This window comes from Haliotis rubra, unplaced genomic scaffold (assembly GCF_003918875.1).
Source record: "Haliotis rubra isolate DU_JTF1 unplaced genomic scaffold, ASM391887v1 Scf336, whole genome shotgun sequence".
Lineage (NCBI taxonomy): Eukaryota > Metazoa > Mollusca > Gastropoda > Lepetellida > Haliotidae > Haliotis > Haliotis rubra.
This window is the reverse complement of record NW_025767009.1, coordinates 949,893-975,769: the sequence shown is the minus strand read 5'-3', so window position 1 is coordinate 975,769 and position 25,877 is coordinate 949,893. Positions and strand designations below refer to the sequence as shown.

General features: G+C 37.7%; 1 protein-coding gene across 1 annotated transcript in view; it reads left to right on the top strand.

Moving 5' to 3' along the window:
* The first annotated feature begins 682 nt into the window (after nt 1-682).
* LOC124284386 (B-box type zinc finger protein ncl-1-like) overlaps nt 683-25,877 on the top strand; it is a 76,693-nt gene continuing 51,498 nt past the window's right edge. Inside the window, exon 1 of the mRNA XM_046720473.1 lies at nt 683-783. The gene's annotated coding sequence lies outside the window, so the exon portion shown is untranslated. The remainder of the gene's footprint in view (nt 784-25,877) is intronic.

The following is a 25,877-nucleotide window of genomic DNA, read 5'->3' as shown; positions in this document are numbered from 1 at the left end:
AATCAATTACCGGTCCAAACTGGGAATAAGTATTGGTAGCCCATGTAGGCATGCGCTAACCTTATAACACACAACTGTTATTACAGCAGGGATGCTTGTATGCGGCGTTATGCATATATGCTGGTTAGTTTCTAAGCATCTGTGCAGATAATAAAATTGCACGTATTATTTAGAAAATGGAGGTTCTTAACCAATGGAAATGCCTGAAATGGTATTTAAGTTTAATGTCGGGCTTCAAATCAAACTAGTATTGATTGGTGTGCATACCTCTGTGTTACTGCAGCTCAGACAAATCTCATCAGAGTTCAAAGTAGGACAAAGGGACAATGCCCAAATACCCAAACAAGCGTTATACTACTTCACATTTTTCCGTTTTCGCTTGAAAAATTACTTTGACGGAATTAGTGCAGTCTGGTTATGTTTATAGATTAAATAAAATCTCCATCATATTATTCGTCTACAAAGATGGTTGACTTTTTGTGTGTTCTTCGATGAGTTGATGAATGCGACAGATGGCCCCAGACCGTGTGTGACTCACGATATTGATGATACATCGCAGTGCGAGCCTGTGAGCTCCCCTTACTTCCTCGTACTGGCAGGCTAAACCAACGCCAGCCGCGTTCGGCGTTCTCCTCGCGAAGCCCAGACTCGTCTAGAGGGCGCTACAGCGCTAATTAGCTCAGTCTGAAATTCACAACCATACCGAGGCAGAAATCTTTTGTCATGGCGGGACAGTGAGGCGCACATGTCTTCCGAAGAATTTTTGACGTAACCCATGATTAAGTAAGTTCTTTTCACGATCGGAAACTTAGTGAGCTATTTTGTGTGTATGTAGTGATTGTATGTACGGATGTTGACTGACATACATAGATTCAGGCGGTCGGTTTTCGCTGTCGTTCTTTCTTTATGTGCCAGAACATGGCGTATTTGTTTTGCACTGTTTCTAGACAATGAGTCAGTGGATAAATTTTTCCCGATCGTCGTGTTTACGTGGTTAACAGTGTCGGTTATTACATTCATTATGTTCGGGAGGTTTTGGCGATTCTTGAACTGACTTTTCGTGTGTTGTAAATGAGGGGAAAAGGTCATTGTTTTGATTTTCCTAAGTTCAGTTCAGACAAGGCATCTTCTTACAAGAAATCTGATTGGCTGAGACAGTCGTGTCTATTTCTAATGTGTAACTTTTTGTCACATTGTTATATTTTCGCGCACATGTTGATTACGCGCGAGCTTTTATATGAATGAACAGAGAACAATGTATCTTTTCGTCGCATAGAATATTTGGGTTACTTCGCATATGTTGACATAACAGGGAAATCAGCTGATCCAAAAATAGATTATGAACTCGCTCGTCGTCACGTCTCTATGTACAAGACTGAAGTGATTTCGTTTGACCTTTCGGTGGCTGCTGGAACACCGAAATAATTTGCCTAGGATCTGCAGGTGCCGTTGTCACTTCAAAATGTACTAAATTCCCTTCGAGTTTTAGGTGTGTTCGACTGCCCTGCCGCCAATAAAGGCGCGGGTCACAGTCTGGTGGACCTGGGAGCCTCTCACCCAGTCACTGGTAAACAAAGACCATCGAGAAAGGTTGTAACACGATCAGTTCAGATGGTGAAAATTCAAAGTGCCTTTGTCAAATATAACCACATTATTGTCTGTTATTTGAAAGAAGCTGACCTGCAGGCATCTTTGTTAAAATAATGTCGGTCAGAATTGATGGAACTGAATTGAGAAGTTGGAGTCCTTTGTGTCAAATTGGGTTCTGAAAACGTGGGATTTTCGTTTCAGCAGTGTCTGACAGTGATGGGAAAGGATGAAGTTGCTTTAAGTCATGAAAGTTTTTGTTTGTTTTTTAAATATGTTGAATTGGTGTCATCCGTAAGTTGTGTTTTCTGTTCATTGTCTCAAGATATGAGTTGCCATCAGAATCTGATGATAGTTGGACAAATTTGCAACGTCTTTTGTGTGTTTTGCAATGAAAGTTTTTTGCATTTGAAATATTCTGTAAATTGATCAATCAGTTCATTGATTGATCAGTAAATGTGAGTTAAGGGGTCGCTTTTCTCTAAATCTTCAAAGCTTGTGGTGTATGTAATCACTAATTTCACAACTTTCCCATGGATTTTGAGTAAGAATTTGGTCTAAACAAGTCATGTCTTCGCTCAGTGCAATCACTGGATTGAATTGATTATTTACACACTGTTGCAATATTTTTAAGTGCAGTGTGAACTTACACTACAAAAGCCTTTAATTGCTACATTAATAGAAAACTTTCAGTGACCTGTTTCAGTGAAAACAATTAATCTGAGATTCGTTCTGGTGGATGCCCTGTCTTGATTACAAATAGGACAAAATCTATTCATTTGACTGTGCTTGCTTATTGCCAAATGCAGAGTGCATAATTGTGGCCATATTTGATGCACAAGAATGATAAAACTCTGAATATACACAAGCATATTTTTTTTTGTTTTATTTCCCAGCAGATAATATTCACAAGCATATTTGTTACTACTATAATGCACTAGACACATGGATCAAAGTTAGGCATGAAACTCAAGGGGTCCTTGACATTGTGCTTATGATTAGAGGTAAACATCTCGAGGTCCCAGGGTTCTAATAATCCAGGAGCTGACCCCCACCTCGGTCACGACCCCCTCTTCAGTTCGTTTACTGATAATGGTAGCCCAGTATGTTATCAACACATTCTTGCAAATATTCCCACATTTAATTTCAATTTGAGACTGCTGCATTCATATCAAGTGAATTGCATGGGTTTTCTGCATTTACAATGCATGTAGTTAATGCGAGAATCTTTCTTTTATGAAGACTGTTATGTTAATAGATATGTGCATGTGTGTTATGAAAAAGTCATACAACCAATTGATGATTTGTATGTTTCATCAGTTACACCTGGTATATCTGTTTTTAGGGCATGTATTTTGGAAATATCTCACCAAAATTGTTTCTAAACTCGAAACAGTTTTGGTAGTTTTTCCTAATGTGGAGTAATGACACTGGTTATTTTTGTGACTATATACATGTGGTTAACCTAATACAGATCTGATGAATAAATTTGTTGCGACCAAAGTATTTTTTGAAGGGTGAGTGAAAATTACATTGAAAAACTAACATTAAAAAGACATTTCAAAATTCTTATTGTCACAGTCATGTCATGACAAAGGGCTGTTCAAACTGATGAATTCTCAGCCTCCACTTTTTAAGACTAGCCAGATTATATCCCAGCCAGTGTGAGTCTTTCTCCTAAAGAAAGTCAGCATGTGACATTAAGTTTGAGTTACTTGTTCCCAAAATTCCAATTTTGTTGCTGTCAACACTCTTTTATTGTGTTGAGGCACTCGTCAAACTGACAGGGAGAATGTGGGCCTCATGCTCAGCAGATGCTTCTTTGTTGTGGCTTCAGCTGGCTTGATCATCATGAGTTACTTCCCTTAGACTTGACAGCCTCACTTATCCATTCTGAGAGTGTTAATGATGTGTATTGGTGAATGTTATAGTGGTAGGTGGTATTGCTGTGTTGTTAAGCTGCCATACTTATCGTCTTGTGGATCTGTACTTATGTTCCTTCCGGTGTGTTGAGTGTTGGTAGGTTATGTACAGTTGAATATTTATGATTCAGTAGCCTTTTCAGTTTGTGAACGTATACCTTAAAATATAATGTGACATTAGAGGCGTATCAGCCTTATTGTGACTACAAATTCATGAAAAATACATTTATCATCAGTAAAAAGTGTCTACACTTCAGTTAATTGTTTTTACTGTTTTTCTAATGGTATAAATCTTTCCCAAACTTCTAGTCTATTATCTGACAAGCATTTTCAGTTATGTAAGCTCATATTATAATGGTTCAAATATTTAATTGTCACGTTATTGAAAATGTTCTGAAAACAATTTCTACAACCAAGTTTGGGTTCTCGTCTGTGATATTGGTAATTTTAGTATGATGGAGTCTGAATTTGATAACTATTGGATGTTGTTACGGTTGTGATCATGATGGTAGATTTATGAATTAGATGTTGGTTTATATTATTCACGTTAAAAAGTTGAAATGCACCAAGTTACTCGATGAAAGAGGGCTAACAACTTATTTTGTGCTTACAAATGTATTGGTTATAATTTTGTGGTCTTGTTGGCGCTATGGTACAACAAGATGGAATTAAATTTTCTCCACTTCTTGTTTCCCACACTGATGTGTAAGGGATGGGTCAATATGGGACCTAAAACAACATTTACTCGCTGAATAGATGATTCAGAGTATGGGGGTGGTGGGTTGGCCTTGTGTTTAAGGCATTTGCTCGTCACGCGGAAGACCCAAGTTTCATTCCTCACATGGGCACAATGTGTGAAGCCCATTTCTGGTGTGCCCTGTTGTGATATGGCTTGAATACTGCTAAAAGCAGCGTAAAACTCCCCTCAGTCACTCAGAACATGGGTAAACATTTTTAAAATTTGGAATAATAGGACATATATTTTAAAGGCTTTATTCATGGGATGATGTAAAGATAATATACTATGTAAGATCTTTATTCCACTGGGAAGTACCATTCTGGAGTAACAGACAGGTTTGATTATCCTAAAATTCAATCCATTCACTAGTTCAGTTCTGTAATGAGGGCCTTGAGGGGTAGGCAAGTGGTTGAAGTATTCCTGGTTTGATCAAAGACCCAGGTTCGTTTCCCGAGGAACTTTGTGCAAGGCCCATTTCTGCTGTCCACCACAATGAAACTGAAATATTGAAATTGTTTGCCTAAAACCCATTTCACTCAACAACAAGACGATAAATTTTGTGCTATACTCAATCTAGCTGCTGCCAAGGTATTGTATGAAGCACTGGCCTTGAGTGTTCTGTGACAATTGGATACACCTCATCATGTGATGTAACATGCTGACAAATTACATGGTTGTATCTTTCTATAATACATATTGTCATGGCAGCTGAAATTCATTTGTAAGCAATAAGTTAGGATGGATGAATGACAAAAAAGACTCTTTGTCGTGACTTTATGGCCATCTGGTGCCTAATGTCAAGTACACTGATCTACAGTGACGAAACAGGTCTTGTGTAACACGTGTGCACGATATATAGAAATGGGATTTTGACTTATTTTACACATTACCATGTACTTTGTGACATGGAATCCTTTATCATTTGATCCTTTAGGTACAGTCTGTGGTTGTCATGCTCTCTTTTGTTCTATATAGAAAGTCAGTATTGTTACTGAAATCAATATAAGATGATGCCAAGAGACAATTTCCACCTACTAGACAGTTTGTAAACCTGTACGTTTACCATGTTAATGCAATCAACAGGGTGTTACATGATACATGGCGTTGATGACAACTGATGCAATGAATCCTTTCTGAAGTTGTATGACTCCCTCTACCTCTAGAAATAATGTAACTCTCCCATCTAACTTGGACTAAACTGGGAGTCCGCACAAAAGGAGAGTATTTGATAGTTGGACCTGTACTCTAAAATTTCATCTGGAAGAAGCTGATCATGAAAAAACCCGGCAGGTCAGCTTGATCTTCATTTGTTTTAAAATGTTTACCAAGAAAAACGACTCAATCTACATCATAAATTTCAAGAATACTACCAAGGGATAAAAATTTTAGAATTTTTATAATGTTACATAATTAGTGAAAAAACAATCAAAATATTATTTTTTGTTTTCAATTTAAATGTGATTATTTGTTACTATCAAAATTATATATATTCAGAGACTAAGCTTTAGCCTAGGGGAGTGCTGCAGTGTCAGATGCCAGTTCATAGAGAATTCCAGTGTATTCAGATGTTGGTTTATACAGGGTCTACAGGATTAGTTTAAAACAGAACTGTTAAACAGACAAAGCATTTTGTTCGATGTGTTTGTGAGCAATCAATCAGATGCATGCTGACAGATTTATGAAGCAGTATTATTGATTTGTCTCTTTTGTTTTTATATTTGCATCTGATAGCAATAATAAATAACCCTTTGCTGTCCAAGATGGAAGGATTGATATAGACTTGCCAGCTTCATAATGCCCCAAAACCCAGAATCATTGCACAGGAACTAGTTTTTCATAAACAACATGTTCATTTATCATAGAGATAGCTTCAGTGGCCCAGTAGGTCATGTGTCGCATTCTCTTGATTAAAATCAGGGTTTGAATCTGTTGACAGTGGTAAAGCAGTTGCTCTTTGTCACTGGTCACACCTCAGCAAATTCCAAGCAAAGTCTCTCTGTTGTATCTTGTATTCTCTAAGCAAATGTCTGCTAGAACTTCGTCAATTAAAATGTTCTGTTTAAACTTAAATATGAATAACATTAAGAAATAGGACTGGGATGATATGCTATGTCAAGATACGATACATATCGCAATATTTCAGCTACGATACGTATCACGATACATATACCTTGAAAGAATGACACGGTATCAAGATTTCAAATGATTTATTACAAGGTATTTGTGTTTAACAATAACACTATTGTAATAAACAAACAAGTAACTCCATCATACTTGCATATTTTTCTCTAAATACTGTAACATGTTTAAAATAATACTGTTTTAAAAAAAAGTTGTGTATCGTTTTGTATCGATACACCAATCGACAATACAAGAGCTGTATAAAACTTAAATGTATCACGCTGCATAGTGATGTTCCGATGATCGAAAATCGATCGAAAGAAGGATTAAAAATGATTATCGATTGTAAAAAACATATTTTCGATTAATCAGAATTTTGTTGTTTTTGTATAACACCCTTGAATGAAGTAAACTAACCATCAAATTTGACGAATATTCACGAACAAACATGCGCTCAACAGCGTAAAGCTATGCCCATTGTAAAATCTTAACCACTTTTATTGTTTAATCACAATTTCAGTGTCTTTCTTGCATATGTGCATGACAGCATTAAACATAAAGGCATTAATTAGAAAAACTGGGTACAATGTGTGAAACCCATTTCTGGTGTCCCCGCACGTGATGTTGCTGGAATATTGATGCGGTGATTCACTTATATAAAAAAAACAGTAATTAGAAAAAACTACTTTAAAATTGGTGATTACATTAAAAATGTATATATTTCGATAATCGCTCACCACAATCCTCCATTTCGATAGTGGATTTGGTTTCCAATTGCCAACACTAGCGATAGTAAAGCCCTCCCATCCTAGAAGAGAATATTTAAGTTGTTAAACATGGTAAGGAGATCCATGTTTATAACAGAATAACACGGACAATAAAGAGAGAAAGAACATATTTATATAAAGTTGAAATAATTTTATATAGTCTACAAGATTTTGCTAAAAGATGAATAAGATTAAAATTTGCTACCAGGGTCAACCATCTCAGCTATCATGTGGTTTGTTAATATACTGAACAAAAAGCATTAGGATCATGAATATTTGGGGATATTTTTATGAAATCTTGCTCAGTCACTACCATAAAACATACCCATGAATATTCATGATTCTCTACTTGTTTTGTTCAATATATGTTTGCACTCAGTCCTACCATTATTTTGGCATCCCATTTCCATGCATTATGGCTGATTTCTTTGGCTCACCTACACATGTTTTCTGTTGAATTCAAATTTTCACTCACTATAAGATTCCACGCCGATGGTGCATTTGATTCTGATCTGTTCAGATGTCACTAAGGCCTTACTGATTTTGAAAATGTTGGCTGAAAAAATATAACTTAAATATTTTTACACTTTTCCCATTTTCATACTCATTCATTTTACCTATTAATGAAATTATTGCTTGCCAGACATACTCAGTCTAATATTCAGCATTATATGTCCTGAATTCTGAACAAGCTGTACACCTTCCAGTAACTATCCAGTTGGGTGAAATCTATCAAAGTCTATTTGTCCTGTGTCTACTTATCCAGAGGTTTATAGGCAAACTGTTTTTCCACCTGTGTAATGCATTTTCTGAGCATCTGTAACAAATCTGGGCTCACTGGAGTTGCCAGATGTTGCTCCTCTCACAAGTCAGGTCGGACAAACTGCAGACGCTGAATATCACCGACAGTTATGTGTAAATATGGCATGTATGCTCAGTGGTTATATTTAGGAACATATCTTGAAGTATTCTTCAAACTATGCATGGAGATTAATTAGCATAGACTTCAATGCAAACGTCTGCTTGTAGATGTAAGGCGAAGGTGAGCTTGTATTTGCTAGGCACTCCCTAATACATATTTTGAATGTTGGGTAATCCAAGATCATTTGACTTTCAAACACACTGTAATGTGCATTGTGTCAGCTTGATCATGAGAAAAATCAAAAACACTTAATTCATGTCATAAAAATGACATAAAAATGTCACAGATTTGTAAGTGTTTATGCATTTTATTATTCTTCTGTTAGCGATCGAAGATGAATGCTAGAGATAACATGGTCATCTGCATGGATTGACTGGCCAATAATTTCAATGAATCGCTCCATCACCTAGTCTATGGCCTCATTCTTCCTGATGTGGATGGCTGTCCTGCACAAGACCGTCTGATGTGTTTTGTCCACCCACAGAAGGTTATTTGGTGGCAGTGTAAAGATCACCTGCCCCGGCTTCTCAACTCATTCACCCAAACACATCCATCAGGATTCTCTCTGCATTAAATGGTTTGCGCAAGTGATATGGGCTTGCACAGGGTGGATTTATTAACTTAAGGTGTTGATTTAGGCGGGAGTCTTGCTCTGCTGTTTATTAGGATTACATGTTCATATAGTGTATTTGAAAAATGTAAATGTATAAAAGTTATCAAATTTTATATATTTAGGTGAAGACTGTTTTCTTGCTTGCATTGCAAGTGTGCTTGGGTTTTTGTGATGCAGTGACATTATATTTGAAGGTTTGTAGAGTATTATGTGGAAAATGAAAGAATGACATCACCTTATATATTATCAAATCTGGGCCTCATATAATGATGTTTTTAGCATTGATCCTGACCACTACTTCAGCACTCCCTGCCACTACTTCAGTGATTCTTGCCACTACTTCAGTGCCACAAATTCACTTATATTTGAAACTGTGAAATGATCCTTGCCACTGTTAGCATGGTTTGTGTTAAAGTGATCCTTGCCACTGTTAAAGTGATCCTTGCCACTGTTAAGGTGAAAATTGCCAGTGTTAAAGTGATCCTTGCCACTGTTAAGGTGAAAATTGCCACTGCTAAGGTGAAAATTGCCACTGTTTAAGTGATCCTTGCCACTGTTAAGGTGAAAATTGCCACCGTTAAAGTGATCCTTGCCACTGTTAAGGTGAAAATTGCCACTGTTAAAGTGATCCTTGCCACTGTTAAAGTGATCCTTGCCACTGTTAAAGTGATCCTTGCCACTGTTAAAGTGATCCTCCACTGTTAAGGTGATCCTTGCCACTGTTAAAGTGATCCTCCACTGTTAAGGTGATCCTTGCCACTGTTAAAGTCATCCTCCACCACTGTTAAAGTGATCCTTGCCACTGTTAAAGTGATCCTTGCCAGTCGTAATATAGAATAAGATGGGGAGGTGTATTTGACATTTATTGCTCTTGTATAAATCTCACTTATAGTTTAAATTCTCAGTGAACCTCCTTATTTCATGTTACATACATGATAGTGAACAGCTGTACATTATCTGTATCAAGATGTTCGTTAAAGTCAAGAATTAACCCATTATCATAAAGAGATTGTACTGAGTGTGCTCTGAGAATCCCCTGAGTGAATTAAAGCATCGCTTGCTTATGATTCATCAGGTATATTGCTTTTCATAGTTAATTTCTGTAAATTATGCAGTAGCTATCTTCTTCATTAGCATGATAAGGAATTATATTTCAATGTTTAATTGAAGGCTACCGCTTTGGAGACATGATGCTATCCTTTGACGTGATCGCCTCACTGAACACAGACAGTTATGCATCATGCATTAATTATTTGGTCTACAAATTTAATTTAGAAGAAGTTTTTGTTTGAGATAAGTTGTCACATAAGTGATCAAGTCAACATAAATCAGGACTCACATATCAAGTTAGTGTGCATTAAGCTCTAATTGTGACCCTGGTGGCCACTATTGGTTGTGCAGAGGTGCCTCTATCTCGGTCACTCCAGGAACTCTTGTCATAGGTGGGAGTTTGATTCTTGGTTTGTCTGCACCACACTTATTTACAAACTTGTAAATGTCCAAGACCTACGACAGTTCAGACATAACTCCCAAATACAGGTACATTACCATGTGTTCTGTACTCGTTTTGCAATGTAGGTTTAAGACTTATGTCCCTTTGGTGTACTAGGAACCTGTGATCAGCAGTTTTCTATAAGATAGAACCTGATCATGTTTCTAGGTTTGTCAGGGCAGTGGGGTAGCCTAGTGGTTAAAGTGTCCACTTGTCTCGCTGAAGACCCGGGTTCGATTCCCCACATGGGTAGAATGTGTGAAGCCCATTTCTGGTGTCTCCCCTACCATGATATTGCTGGAATATTGTTAAAAACGGCTTAAAACCATACTCACTCACTCACTCATTCTAGGTTTGTCAGCATTAAATTCATTTCAGCAGACTGATAAGTGCAGCATGACCTGCTTTGGTTCACTCACACTCACTCACTCACTCTGAGTGTAACTCATACTAGCATAGTCCTTATCTTAATGAAGGTTGTGGTTGGAAACTCTTTTCAAACAAAATAGTTCCATGGCTCAGGCAGCAGTCACAGTAACCTCTCGCCATCTGTATTCCTTATTTTGGCCATACACTTTTGAACTTGATCATGCCCATTTCCCCAGTGTGATCATCAAATAGGAACTGAGCTGGATTCTTCAGCTGCTGATCCTTCTTGGGTGGTCATTGCTTGGGTGAATCCCATCACCTCTCCATGGGATCCGTGTACATGGCTGGAGCATGCTCCAATTGCATCCCTTTGATCAGGTGAAAACATTTTCACATGAAATGGTTAAATGCTGTGCGCTACCATCATGGAGGCTGTGCCAGAACAAATTACTGCCAAATGAGGCGGAACATCTCGATGCATTTGTAGGACTATCCCTTTCAGCCAGAATCTAATTCATTAATGGTTCGATATAAGGTATGACTGTTTCATTGTTATTTTCACTCATCTTTATCTTTTGAGTCACATATCAAGCCATTTGTTTTACATTCATAGGGACCAACACTAAATGTTAATAGAAATTCCAAAATTGGAATTTAAAAAGATGTATTTCAAGTTATTAAGATCAAGAAAATAACTTCTAGGTCAAATGTGTTTCAGGGAGAACAGATTCAGGCCAAAGCAAAGGGCATTAATAGTTCATTTTACATTATTTGATTGACAGACATGGTGTAATGTGTTTACCATGTTCAGAAGAGCTTGTTTTCAAGTCTACATATATCGTGCATTTGTTTGGTTCAGTTTGGTATAGACCCGTGAAGATCCGGGGTAGAATAGGTCTTCAGCAACCCATTCTTGTCATAAAAGGCGACTATGCTTGTCATAAAAGCCGACTAACGGGATCGGGTGGTCAGGCTCGCTGACTTGGTTGACACATGCCATTGGTTCCCAATTGCACAGATTGATGCTCATGCTGTTGATCACTGGATTGTCTGGTCCAGACTCGATTATTTACAGACCGCTGCCATATAGCTGGAATATTGCTGAGTGCGGCGTAAAAACTAAACTCACTCACTAATTCAGTTTGGTATATACTGAGTATTACAACTGACCCATATAGTTACTGACCACAGTCTGTTGTTGCATCATTTAGTAAAATTAAATTTCAGTGTCGAGTTTGCAGATATCATCGCTGCTGTTTTAAAGTTGGTACACTGAATATAGGTTTTGGAAATGCTCATTGACAAACTATCCTGTTTACTCAATGGCTACTGAAAAACTCTGAATAGAAATTGTTGAAAGCTCAAAAAATGGTTATAGGTTTGTACAGAAGATTTCTGTTCTATTTCACATGATACCGAATGAAAAACAGAAATTTTAGGTTTATTAAATATATAGGGAATAAATATTGTTTAGTTTAAAAATATAGCAAAAAGTCAAGTGAATGATCTTTTGGATAGTTAGGGAATGTGCCATGGTGAACAACATTCACTTTGATATCCATTGTAAAGGTCAGAGAACCATTTCCTCCTATTCCACCAGCCCTTGGCACTCTCTGTTCCCAGTTGTGGTGTTCCATGTTTTGACAGTGGCATCTCTGCCAGGGTTGTCTAGAAATATATGTCTGTTTCCACTGTTATGGTATATAAATATACCACTTATATTGCTGCCACTTAAACTTGTTGAGGTTGGCCAGTGTTAGAAATTATAAGTACTGCCCTACGGCTTGTGGCTAGCAAAATTTTGAGAAGGCCAGTGGAATGTAGTCAGCCTCTAGCTGTCTACTTAAATGTTGCTGAAAAAATAATCTTGCCATTGATTCATTACTAAATATCGGTATTGACTTTATGAGCCTCCATTTTATGAACGAGCTTCATCCTAATCCAAAAGTGTCAGTTCAAATTTAGTGTTTTTGACTACTTGTGACAATGTTGGGGCTTCGAAGGTGTTATGCTTTTTCATTTGAACAGTGATTTTACAATTCCCCTGAGTAACAGTACTTATTTCTTAGTATGTCAATCCAATCCCATAGTTGATTTCCCACCTAAATACTTGATTATGTGAGTGTTCCTGTAGACAGGTGGCAACAGACTGTTGTTGTGTCACACCACCCATGTAGGAATATGTCAGGCATACAAAGGTCTTACACCAGCTTTTCCACATAATACCATGCAATGTCAGACCAAATCCGTCCTAAAGCCCCCATCTGCTGGTGTTCAATAAGAAAATCTCATGGAACAGCTGCCGACTGAATCTGACATGGAGAACTGTGGAATAACATGCCATCGTTTTCAGGAATTTATAAGTGCTGTATGTATAGCCATTGAGGCCTAGCAGAGCTGCCTGCTCGTTCTGAGAGGCAGCAGCGTCTTTGGCCACAGTGTCTGTGAGCTCGGAGGTGAGTCATCCTCAAGCCTTGACTCATCACCGTAGACGAGGCTTGGGAATGGGAAAATGGTAGCATGCTGGTTGGAAGCCGGGGCAATAGGATTTAATAACGTGTATAGGTGTGAGTATGGACATTCATGTTCCTGCTTCGGTAGATATCCCAGTTTTTCCATATTGTGAGTTGATGTTGCAATAATTGCCATGTTTTCGGGGGATCAGACGGCCGACACAATGCATTGCCTGACTAGCATGGGTATGGCTGGGGCAGGTTTATGCAGCGATCGTGTATCAATGACCATGTGTTGTTGCATTTGTCTAGCTGCTAGTTTCCTTTTGCTTCCTGACGAACAGCAGTTATTTATGAGATCTATGTTGTTGTCATGATGCTGGTTATTAGTTCTGAATAATATTTATTATTTCAATCAATAAACAATATATTGCAGAATTTGAATTTTGCATCTCGACTTGAACGATTGTTTTGATGCCCATATTTGTCATGTGTAGTTGTGTAATTGAATTTAACAGTGAGATTGGTAAAAAACAGTGAGATAGGTAAAAAAAAAATCAGAAAACAATTATGATTGATTATCCTGAAAGCTATCCAGATAAACTATGGAATTGCAGATCAAGTCAATCCCAAAAAATATTTCAAATTAGTAGCATAACTACTTGTCTGTTCAGAATCTAATTTCTCCATAAATGCAATTTAAAATGGAATGTTAGTTTGAAGGATGCCTTTATGATGCCTACAAACCCTGAAATTCTACTAGCTATCAGGAAATGTTTAACAGTAGAAAAACTTTCTTAAGCTGGCGAGCTATTGTCAATTTGCATCGCTTCTGTATATAGAGCTGGTGAAATAGCACAACACAGCTGCACACTGAAACAGGCAAATACTAATGGACAGAACTAATGCACCAGTCCAACCACACTATTTCTCAACCCCATTGTCTTGAGGGAGATGTTAGGCCTGCCAGTCAAGTCGCCCGTATCTCACGACTACCGTGTCACTAGAACAGCACACGACCAATAGTGAGTCAAGTTTCGACAATGCTGAAAGTACCAGTCATTATTCTTTAGCCGTAATAACTGGTGGATTTGAGACCCTGAAAACAATTGATAATTCCACTTTGTCCAGATGTAGTCACCATGTTATGCTTGATGTAATAACCACACAAAATGGAGATTTGGGTTATTTTTATTCTGTGATAAATAATACATATTGAATGTTACACTTGATAACATGAGGAGATTGTGTCTGACTTTTCACCAACCCTGAAACACAATGTCTCTGTGTACACAATGATAACTAAAGTTAAACAAAGCTTGAACTTCCAGAGAATTGGCCCAGTTCAAGTCTTTGTTCATAGTCATGACTGAATTTTGTGATAAAGGAATATCTTGCTTTCATCTGATGTTTTTGACTTTGTCACAAAAGGATTTAGGTTACATATAGTCACTCGTACATACAGCTAGTCTAAAGCCTTACTGACACTATTCCAAGGGTTAGACCGACCAGGATGTTTTTACACATTATTCATCAAGTATATGATAAAATATGACAGTTATGTAGCCTGCTTTTGTGCTTACCATGGTTACAGCATTTGTTTGTCAGTCTGGCCCAGGTTTCATTTCCAGTCTTGTGAAACCAGTCTTTGTCTGTTTCATTGTGACATTTAGAATGCTGCTGAAAGAAGTTTTAACCGATTCATTCACTGGTACACTGGTTGGTACACTGAATGACTTTAATGTTTATTTTGTAACACTGGTGATTGTGTTACCTGGGTACCCACCAGTATTGTAGACTATGGGGCATCCTTCATAGAGACCATCCCTAGGACCCATTCATGGTGATTAACTGAATTACCTACGCATGGCGCCATCAGCAACTGAGATGTACATGCATGCCCGCCAAGTTGTGAAACGTCAGGGTTGGGACAAGTGATCCATGGTTGATGATAGTCATTTACTCAGTAACTTGCTACAGGTCTGGAAGTTTTTAGCATTAGTCACTGTGACGACTGGTACATCACCGCTCCCCATGAGGTCATACCTATTCGATGGGTCTTTGTTTAAGGGACAAAATGGTTATACATTTTAACAAGACTGCTGATATTAATAATGTAGACTGAGGATTTTGTCTGTAAGTGCTAAAAATAGGTCCTTTGTTGTGAAGCTGTCATGCAAATTAGAAGCATCTCTGAGAAAGTTCATATTATTTAGTGTATGTATTTTGTGGTGAAACCATATTTTTGAGAAAAATGTCATTTGGCTTAAATACATGTAATCGCTTCTACCTGTCCTCTTGACACTATGGTTTTCAGAGTAAAATCACAGATCATTAAATATGATAAACAGAAGATTTGTGTTTTCCTTGCCAAATAACATATTTATCTTGTATATCTCAACTCATGACCGGAAAACGTGACATTTTCACTCATGGCTGCTCCTGTAATGGAACGTGAACTTTGTGAGGTCAGCTGATAAGGACAAAGTCAAGTTCTCACTGGCATAAAGTGTGAGGTGAACGGAGAAATACTGAAGTTAGAAGAACATTGAATAATTGTGTACATTCTGTAACTTTTCATTGTAAACGCCAGTTTCTAATGATAGATAAGAACCCACTGATGTGATAGATGAAGAGATTGTTAGCCAAGGATGTTTAAGTATGGTAAAGTTCATATATAAGGAACATAACTGTATGATGCAAGAATGATCTAGTTGTGAAGCAGGAAATCTTGTTCAGGATATTGTTTCAGATTGTCAGGAAGTTTCATCATCATTCAGTAATGTCATATTGATGTAAGAACCATTTAATCTGAACATAATCACACAAAGCCATTGCAAGTATCATAACTGAGTTAATTCCATAGGGGGCAGATTTGTTGGAATAATCTTTGAATGTTTTTGTGATATTTTTAAAAATGTCATGAAAATGATCAGGTTTAATATTTCTGAGAGAAGACTATACAAAGACATTATTGGTGCTTGTCTTCTTTATTACCTAAAGACCCCTTAGTCTGACAGATATGACAGTTTGGTATTATCCCCAACAAAAGACATTTGGAATGAATCTTGAACACGTCCAGAGGGATAGAAGAATTTCATACAGATAACAGGAGACAATGATACAAGAATTTGTATCGAAATGATGCACTCACAAGTTAAAAGAAGTTGTTATCCATAAAGTTTGTCAGTATTGTACTTCCAAACTTTTAACATGCCACTCCAAGAAAATACCATGAGGATTTGCAAAATCAACAGTCAAAGACTGTCAATAAGTTTCCATGTAGAAGGTTATAATTTAGCGAGGGAAGGAAGAAGTTTCGAAAGAGTTTTCTGCCAAATGTAATGATGTGACCTGTCTCAATTGAATTCCTGGCTATTTGGACGTTATCTGTAGACAAAGATGCATAACTAAGAAGTGTGAAAATAGGTCTTTGTCTGACATGAAAAGAAGCATGATCTTTCCCAGAAAGAACAGAGTTGGTTAAAAAAAACTTGTTTCCGTACCAAAAAAAGGTCCAGTTATTTCTTTCCGACCCACAGAACGACTGCGGGTGTGATCACAAGGTGTACATGTTACGTGTGTAGATATGAGAGATATTATTGACTGAAGTCTGCAGCATGAGCTGCTGATTGAGGTGTTGAGCTGCGAGCTGTTTACCACTGTCTGGTCAATACACTTGTATCGCACCACTGGCCCATGAATTACCCATCACTAACAGCCGCCTCTCTTATACACAAAACATGGTTATTGTGGCCTCAGACACTCAAGAGAATACCTCCAATATTTCAAGTGTTTTGATTGGTCGAAAAGTGAGTTTTTATATGTTTTTTTTAAAAATAGCTCATTCGTCTTAAATAATTTACAAATAATTTTATGTTTGCAACATTTTGCTAACACGGAATGGGTTTAGACAACATATTCCTGGCACGGAAGCGGCTTGGATCATTGAACTAATTGCATTAATTATTTGTATTTTTGTCGATAACTAACAACAAATCCTGAAACCTTTCTTAACATTTTGAGTAAGACGGAAGTTCTCGCATCAGATCATCATGGGTTTTTCAGTTACGCTGCGGACAAAGACTAAATTTTCACAAATGATCAGTCGGAAGATTGTAATCTTTGTCGGGTACATTGTTGTTGAATAATATCAAATTGCTTCCAAATACAGGAATTGTTCGTGTTACATGCTTCCTGTTATGACAGTCAAATGTCAGATCCTAAAAATCTTATGTAATGCTGACTGATCCTGAGAAGTGTGTACGAGATATTGATTAGCATATTTATCATATCTGTTATCAGTGGTGATTCCCGATAACAAACTTTTTCGAGAAATTTGGACTTGTAACTTTTAAGGGAATTATTAACATATGTGACAATGGAGTAACAAAACTGACCTCTACATTATCTGTCTTCAAAGAAGGTTCAGTGATTTTGGATTAGGCAACACAGACATTAACAATTGCTCATTCCGAGGCAAATGATAACAACACAAAGCAGTGTATTATGTGATGGACATTCTGAGAATGTGAGCAGGGTGGGAATGTGTAACGACCTGTTTGCCGCTCCTCTTCCTATCACTAAAATCAACATTCCATGTTTACATTAACTAAATCCAACATGGACCCTACACACAGGCCTTGATAGCAGGGCGATACCACCTTCACCTTGACTGCTGATTGCTCTACCGTAGAGTATCTGTTTGGGGTGGACACGCAAGAAAACATTTAGGTGGTAATATCACAACATGGATTTCTTTGTCAGAAGGATGGATGTGTAGAATTTAGGATAAAACTAATCAGACGGTGCTAACTTCTTAGGTTGTATGTAAGTTATTCTTGTTTTTCATCACTTCTGAAAAAAGTCATCTAAGTTTGTTATAGTTCCAGAAACATTTAAACCCTTAACATCTCATAATGTTCTGTAGTTGCAAAATCGCATATACTACTGGTCTTCACAACAGGTTAAAATCGAAATGTTCAAACTTTGTAATGCAGAACAAAAAGTGGATATAGAATGCAAATGTCCGGATGGAGTCGAGGGTTCATTGGTGATGAGAATAAAAATGTATGTAGCTGAATTAATTGTTCTCGAGGGGAAATTTCAGTCTGGGCTGAGTACTAACCCAGTGAAGAAATACTCTGACCTACTGTTGTTGGTATTGATTTGGACTTAGAGGTAGTTGGACTGTGAACTTCCTTATTTCTGCTGGGTGAGGAGTCTAGGTAGCTCTTGCTTAGCCTGTGCTTATTATTAGAGCTGACTTTAATGGCAGCGTGAGACATTAGTGGTAGACCAATCATTACGATTGGTAGTCTCAGTATTTCTACAACAGATTACAATGTGCCAGACCTGTTGTCCATGACAGTTTTCCTTGTTGATCGACAACTGTTACACATCTGTAACACACCCTTAGCCTACATCACATCAAAACAAAGATCACCTCTTAACATGACAGGTAGTGTTAGAGTCTGTTATTGAGTTGGTTGTAGTGGGTCTGTTATTGAGTTGGTTGTAGTGGGTCTGTTATTGAGTTGGTTGTAGTGGGTCTGTTGTTGAGTGGGTTGTAGCGGGTCTGTTGTTGAGTGGATTGAAGTGGGTCTGTTGTTGAGTGGGTTGTAGTGGGTCTGTTATCGAGTGGGTTGTAGTGGGTCTGTTATCAAGGGAGCTGTAGTGGGTCTGTTATCGAGTGGGTTGATGTAGGTCTGTGGGTTCATCACAATACCAAAAAACAAAGCCCCAAATCCTATAGTGAAGGATATTTAATGTCACATACTGTTTAAATGTAATAATTATTTTCTTAATATTAAAATCTTTGCAATTCTGTCAGATCAAAAAGCATTTCATTAAATGTTTCTGACCCAAAATGATTTAGGCCCAAACGGGTCCCAGCAACCTTTGCTGTCATTAGATTTTATGGATTGTTGGGATTCAGTAACTTCTTTAAATTGCATGTTATTGTATCACAACAGTGTGAATCATTACTCACGATACACATCACTGGTTGTTTCCGCCAACTTTGATTATTTACAATCGTATAACTGAACACTGCTGAGCAATACTGAGCGTTAAACAACATACAAAAAATAAAATTCATCTTCATTTTCTTCTTTCCTTTATTTACTAAGAGCTGACAACCTGATTAAGCATAAAGCTGCTTAGATATCGAAGTGATCCAAGATATGGGCATTAATTCTAAAAGTTTGATAATAACATTAGTGGGGAAGCATTTAGTTGTCCATACAGGTCAAGGTCTCTGCTTCCGTCAAACTAGCCACTGATTGGGACTAATATTAGCCACCAACTGACCCCCCTCCCAAACTCTCTCAGCAGCTAATACATCACCCACCTTGCCATGACCCTGAACTTGATTCAATCACCAGTGACAGGCAGGTGATATGTACAAGGCTTGTACATATGCCTGCCACAAAGGGTGTACCACTGTCGACAGGTTCCGACACTTGACTAATCCTGTCCACATTTACAAATGGCCTCCACTTCCATACATGTGCTTGTTAGGGATATGTGTAAAAGTTCATCTGACTGCAAATATTTACAGAATCTCCTTGTAGGGGGTTCAGATAATTAAAAGAAGATTATATTAAATGAAGATTTATAGCAATGAAATGTGTAATGATATTTGCGAATTCCGGAAATAAGACATCTTGTGGTGAGTGTCTGAAGTGGAAGAATCTATAACAGAAAGTTCTTTTTCTTCTGCTTCCATGTTTTCCAGCAAGGCTAAATGGTAATTGCATGTGTCTTTTTGTCATGGTAATGGGTTTATGCAACAGCAAGGCTAAACTGACATTTAGGAAAACCTTCCTTATTCGGCATGAGTATAGGAGACTTATGATGAACAGATGAAACACCTTACCTTCTTATGTTAAAACGATAAATGTCAAATGTTACAATGAAGACTGAACCTGCAAGTACACAATAATACTACAAAGTAAACTTGGAACTCCCAGAGTGGATTGGCATAATTGTCTGGAGCAAAATATTGCAAGCAAAATAGTGCCAGTAGTTATTTCTATGTAATAACTTGATCTCAACAACTGCCAATAAAATAGTTATGTTGATATACTGATAATGCACCCTATATCTCAATGTCCTTGAACTCTGTTAGTGTGTATTTGGTTTAATATGGTATCATTCATTATCGGTGCTTCTGACAGCGATCCATGAAGGTTCATCTTCCCAACTTAATTAGTAACACTTACCAGTATCGTCAGAGCTTACTAGTCAACATTAAAAAGGTTGTAACAAAGAATATTTGTATCTGGGGAAATCTCTTTTTTATCACAATGCCAAAGTTCCTCATTGTTATCAATTTCCCATTAAGCTATTAAGACTAAAGTAGTGAGTCATTAGTGAAAATAATTGGCATGTCTTATTGTCCAGTGTGTGAAATTTACGTTGGTCCTCTGGTCCCAGGGTAGTAAAAATTCATCAGGACCACTTAATGATAAGTTTGCAGTTGTCCTGGTGGCCAGTGAATTTTGTATTGATAGTTAAATAAATCTATGAATGTTATTCTGGACAAGTGAAGTACAGATAGGACCTCTAAGTATTGTCCACTCACTGGTCCTGTGGTCTAGTGGGAAATTTTGAAAGGTTTCTTTCCCTGTTGTCCAGTATGGCATAAGGATGTGCCATAAGTACAGGCCTACGTAACCTGTGTTCAGGACTGCTGACACGGCACGTCACAGGTTGAAGTCTACAGAGGCAGCTTATCCCACGAGCTGTCAAGCTTGATCACAGATCTCACATATTGCATCACCACTGGTCACAACAGGTGCTCTGGACAGTGGTCACCCAGCCAGGAGATTGACCTTCAGGGACCATCTCAAAAGTAATGCAGTTGTTTATCAAGTCCTTTATTTTCTTTGAAGAGGGTTTACTTCATGAAATTGTAACAAAATGTCAAGTCTATTGTTTAGGGTTAAAAAGAGTTACTCAAGAAATCTTTGTTTCAGTTGGACTATATTCATGATGAAGTCTGTAGCTGATTAAATATCTTCACGGAAACAAGTGAAAAAAGAAGTCATGCACGATCTGTGGATTTTCCATGAACTTTGATATAGTAAATTACATTCATTTGGGCCATAAAATTCTTAATCCTCAACAGATCTTTGAACATTCTGCCTATAAAAGTATCATCAAAAACAGTTATGTGGTGTAGGGCCTTCATAATCTTCTATACGCTACATTTATGACATGCTAGTTGTGACAAGCATTAACATTTAGATAAGTTTAGTTTTTCAAGATGATGGCAAGATTCATCTCATGACTAAAAGATGAAGAGAGTGAGGCATATCAAGTCATGTGCTTTTTCAATGATCCCTGAACCTGACTCAGACGACCAGCAGCCAAAGTTATTGGCTTGTCTAGGCGAAAGCAAGCCATTTCACCCTGGAACAATAACCATATCCAGCAGGCAGCTTGAGGCTTTGTTGCCTGGAACTGTGAGATTTCACACTCGGTGATTATGAGATCACCCCTAGTTCGCGTGGTGACCAAGTATTTGCTGTTGGGGACTGTCTGTCCGACCTGTGAACACATGGTTAGTCATCAATACACAAGGGAAGTGGTGTGGACCCTAGCACACTCAGTCCTCAGTCAGCACTGGATTGTACATGTACATGGCTGAAGAGGGAGGCTTGATTGGTCATACTCGTACTGTTTACTGTTTCTGTATACAACTATTTGACATGGTTAATGAACCTGGAGTGATATTTGTTAGATAAGTGTTGACTGATAACAGGACATTCAAATGGATATCCCTACCTGTCATTTGTTTACGTAAGTAGAACTTTTTCAAGCTTCACGCTTTACCAAATTCTAGTGACATTTATGATATTCAATGAGGTCAATAAGTTTGTGTGAAAATTGGCAGTAACTGGTAGGGCAAGTGGCAGTGATATATACCCTGGAATAAAGCTACTTGTGGGCTTGACCTACTTCCGCTTCAGGGAATTGCGTTGGTATTGCATTACCCATAGTTTATCGGATGAACCTTGTGTGCCCTACTTGTCAGAGGAAGTCCTTGTACTTCATTATGAACATTAACTCCTGAGCCTATGTCAGAAATCAATATTGAACGGTAAGTGTTATTACTTCACACCTTCTTGATGAGTGAATATATGTTTTCAAAACCTTTTTGATGAAAATCATGAGTCATTAGATATTATGAATATTCATATCCCAGTTTGTGGGGAATTTAACGGTAGTTGAATATTTTTATCTGGCATTTCTCGTACATCCTGATTCAGTCAAAGGTCACAAAGTGATGTTCCTGTTATTAAATCCATTATGTGGTAAATCCAGCCAGTTGATGGCTGAAGTTAGCAGTGCATTCCTGTTAAAGTTTTATGAAATGCCCTAACTGAGCATTTTAATCATCTGCAGATGTATTTCATTTGATTACAAGCATATGAAAAATGTAAAGTTATGCTCTTGGGTGATTTTCAATGCAGTGGATTGGTTGAAGGATCAACATGTCATTCTGAAAACATGTAGATCAGTACATCATAAAGTTTTGATAATATGTTGATGAAATGATTGCAGAGTTGTTGAAGTACAAAACTTTATGCAGTGAAGCCTAAAAAGTTGGTGAGGCCATACAAAACATGTCTGTTTTCGTCTCTCATTGGTGTGTTACAGGATTTTATTGTAGTCACTGGGTATTTGTTATATTCCATGAATGGTCCAGGCAGGAAATGGGTGAATATGAATTTGAATTTGAACAGTAATCGCCCTTGGTGTTTAGTCACTCAGCGATTTAGTGTATTCAGTCTTTTTAAGACATAATGCCTTTCAAATGGCGATTATTCGGCTCTTTCAAATTCCTTCAGCAAGGAAACTATTCTGATGTAGGCAACATTTTGTGTTGTTTGCAGTTTCACAGCAATATGACATTAAACATTTAAGTTCATAGACAATATTTAGAGGAATTACAGCACACTATAACTCATATACAAATAAAGGTTGGCCTAAAGACTAATCACCCATATCACTATGACTGGTGTATAAGGTGTCAGAAGTGATGTCCCTTATTTGTGGCAGGATCTGCTGATCTTGTACTGTAATCACAGATTTGTAAAATTACACTTACCTGTCTGATTATGCTGATATAGTTCAAAACAACAGTGAACCTAGTGGACTCATTTTCTTGACATCCTGTACTCAGGAATTTTTGGACTTCCCTAGTCTCATTTCAGCTTTTAAGTACAGTACGGGGAACATTGTTCTTGGGTACCCAGCAAGCTGCAGTGTAGAAATGATGTGGTCAGCCTTAGTGACTTAGTTGGTTGCACGTCATCATGCTTATGATATCAACCACTGGTTTGTCTGGCCAAGATATACTTATGTACATCCTGCTGGCATGTTTCTAGAATGTAGCAGCATGAAGTGAACTCCAAGCAAGACAAACCTCCTCCCACTGAGGATGTAAGCAGTGCTGTATGTTGGCTGAAGTGGCCAGCTGCCTGCTCAGTTCAGGGAAAACATGAGGTGAACATGGTGTAGCTTGGATGTCGTTCTGGGGCTTACAAGTGGGAAGCTTCCACACAATCAGGGCCTGATTGCTCATCAACAAGGCCAGGTATTATTGTGTAACACTATGCATGAGATCTTGATTACGCATATCTTCACATTGATTACATGGCTTGTGTCAAACAAGTGTTTGGGCATTTGTTTCATATACAGTGGGTATATACCTATTCATATAGTAAGTGCTATTTGTGTACTTATTCATGTGGTAGGAGACCTTTGTTTACCTATTCATGTAGTAATTGCTGTGTTATATGGGTTGCTCTGCTGTGTGTTCATTGACTCAATCATTGACACAATTATCGGATTGATTGACTTGGATGATTGAAATGCTTCTTCCACTAGGGAAGCAGGATGCAGCTCAATCATTCCGGCAAGCTCGCCATCGTCTATGTTTGCTTTGATGCTCTCAAGTGATGGTGTCTGATCAACTAGTGCAAACATGCTAAAACAAGGATAAGTTTGTTCTTCTTGTTTGAAACCAGTGCTGTTTTAGGTTAAATATTCTGATATTACTTTTCCCAAATACAAAGCTTCCTATATAAGTTGGTTAGTTGGCAGATCCTTGTGACAGGTTGAATTATATGCAGGGTGAAAGGCTTCCTGTGTTGGGTGTATAATCTGAATGTTTTTCATTTTTATTGATCATCAAATCTTACTGACTGACTGACTGAGTTTGGTTTTACGCCACTTTTAGCAATATTCCAGCAACATCACGCCGGGGGACACCAGAAATGGGCTTCACACATTTTACCCGGGTCTTCGGCGTGACGAGCCAACGCTTTAACCACTAGGCTACCCCAACGCCCCTCATCAAATCTTAGCTTTTAAGTTATTACTGACTCAGCAGGAAGCCCAGCAGTTAGGGGGTTTGCTTGTCTCACCAAATGTCAAGTTTAAATCCAGATGTACAATATATGAAGCTTGAATTTGGTTTCAACACTGGAAAAGAGGCTTATGTCATTTTCACTTTTTATTATTTGTCTTTTGTAGGGTTTTATTTTGAGTTAAGTAGGTGACAGATATCCCCTTGTCCGCTCCCCAGACATGTGGCCTTGTTTGTGATACTGAGGCTTCTATTTGCTTTGCTGGTTTGCCAAGTTATTTTCAATGTTTAAATGATGTCTAATAATAGACTGTTGGATATATCGCAGGTCCTGTTCTATTAATACTGGTGACACTGACTGATCATCATGTAGGGAGGCAGGGTGAAAGGCTTCTTCGTGAGGTTAAAATGATCTAATACTCATGTATTTAACAGAATGAAGCTTTTTTAAACCATGACCAGCTCAATTTAGATATTATCAATTTCTCTCCCACCATCACCACACAGATTCCTGTCCCTTCCATACCCACACACCTGGTTATTTTTTAAGAAGTTAGGCATTCAAATCTGGTATTATTCTTTTCCAGCTGATTCCAACTTTTTACTCACTCAGCTCTATTTATAGTGTATGACATATGCAGAGGCATGAAGCCAGAGGGTAATAATGAAACCCCACGTATAACATTACAGTAGGAATTGAAGGATTTATCATGTGTAACATGTTCTGTTGCATTAGAATCTCATCCACTGTTATATAGTTTGTAACCTATGAAAACAACCAGACAACTTTGTTGTCTACCTTACCCAAGTAGTTCTGAAAAGTTACGTTGGACAAGAATGGTATATATTTAGCGGTCTTTGAAAAGGGTGTTTGTATGATCACAAGTGTTTTGTTTACACAACTCCCTGAAAGAACTGATTATGATTGAGGAAAACATCCTCAGACTGCTAGACAGGCACTTGAAATATCCTCAAATAGAGAAGCCACTGTCTCAGTCCACAGTGTGTGTTCTGACTGACCTTTGACCTAGGGTGTGAACAACCTATTCACATGGGTCAAACTTCACCAAAAGTAGGAACAATTTAGTATTTGGGTTTCAAAGGATCTGTCTGAAGACTGATGAAAAGAAAAGATTTGAAAATGCTAGCTTCATGTCTGAAGTCAATATATCTCATTTGCTTTTGTATTTAAATATTCTTTCGCCATGTACAGATTTCCTTTTAGTGTTCCCAGATAATTCCTGGTACTAAAGCCTTGAACATGTTAATCGTGGGGGATAGATGAGTTGAAAGGATAGATGAGTTGAAAACTTAACAGTTTCCATACATTGCCTTACAACAGATAATATTACTTATGTCATTTCAGTCAGTTATGTCCATTTTCTACTAATATTTACAAGTATATGTAGCATCTGTGGGTAAAAATATAATTCAAACCATACATATTTGGTAGTCGTTATTTTGACTATGGATAACATTAAAGACAGTTACCTTGTTAGTACATGAGAT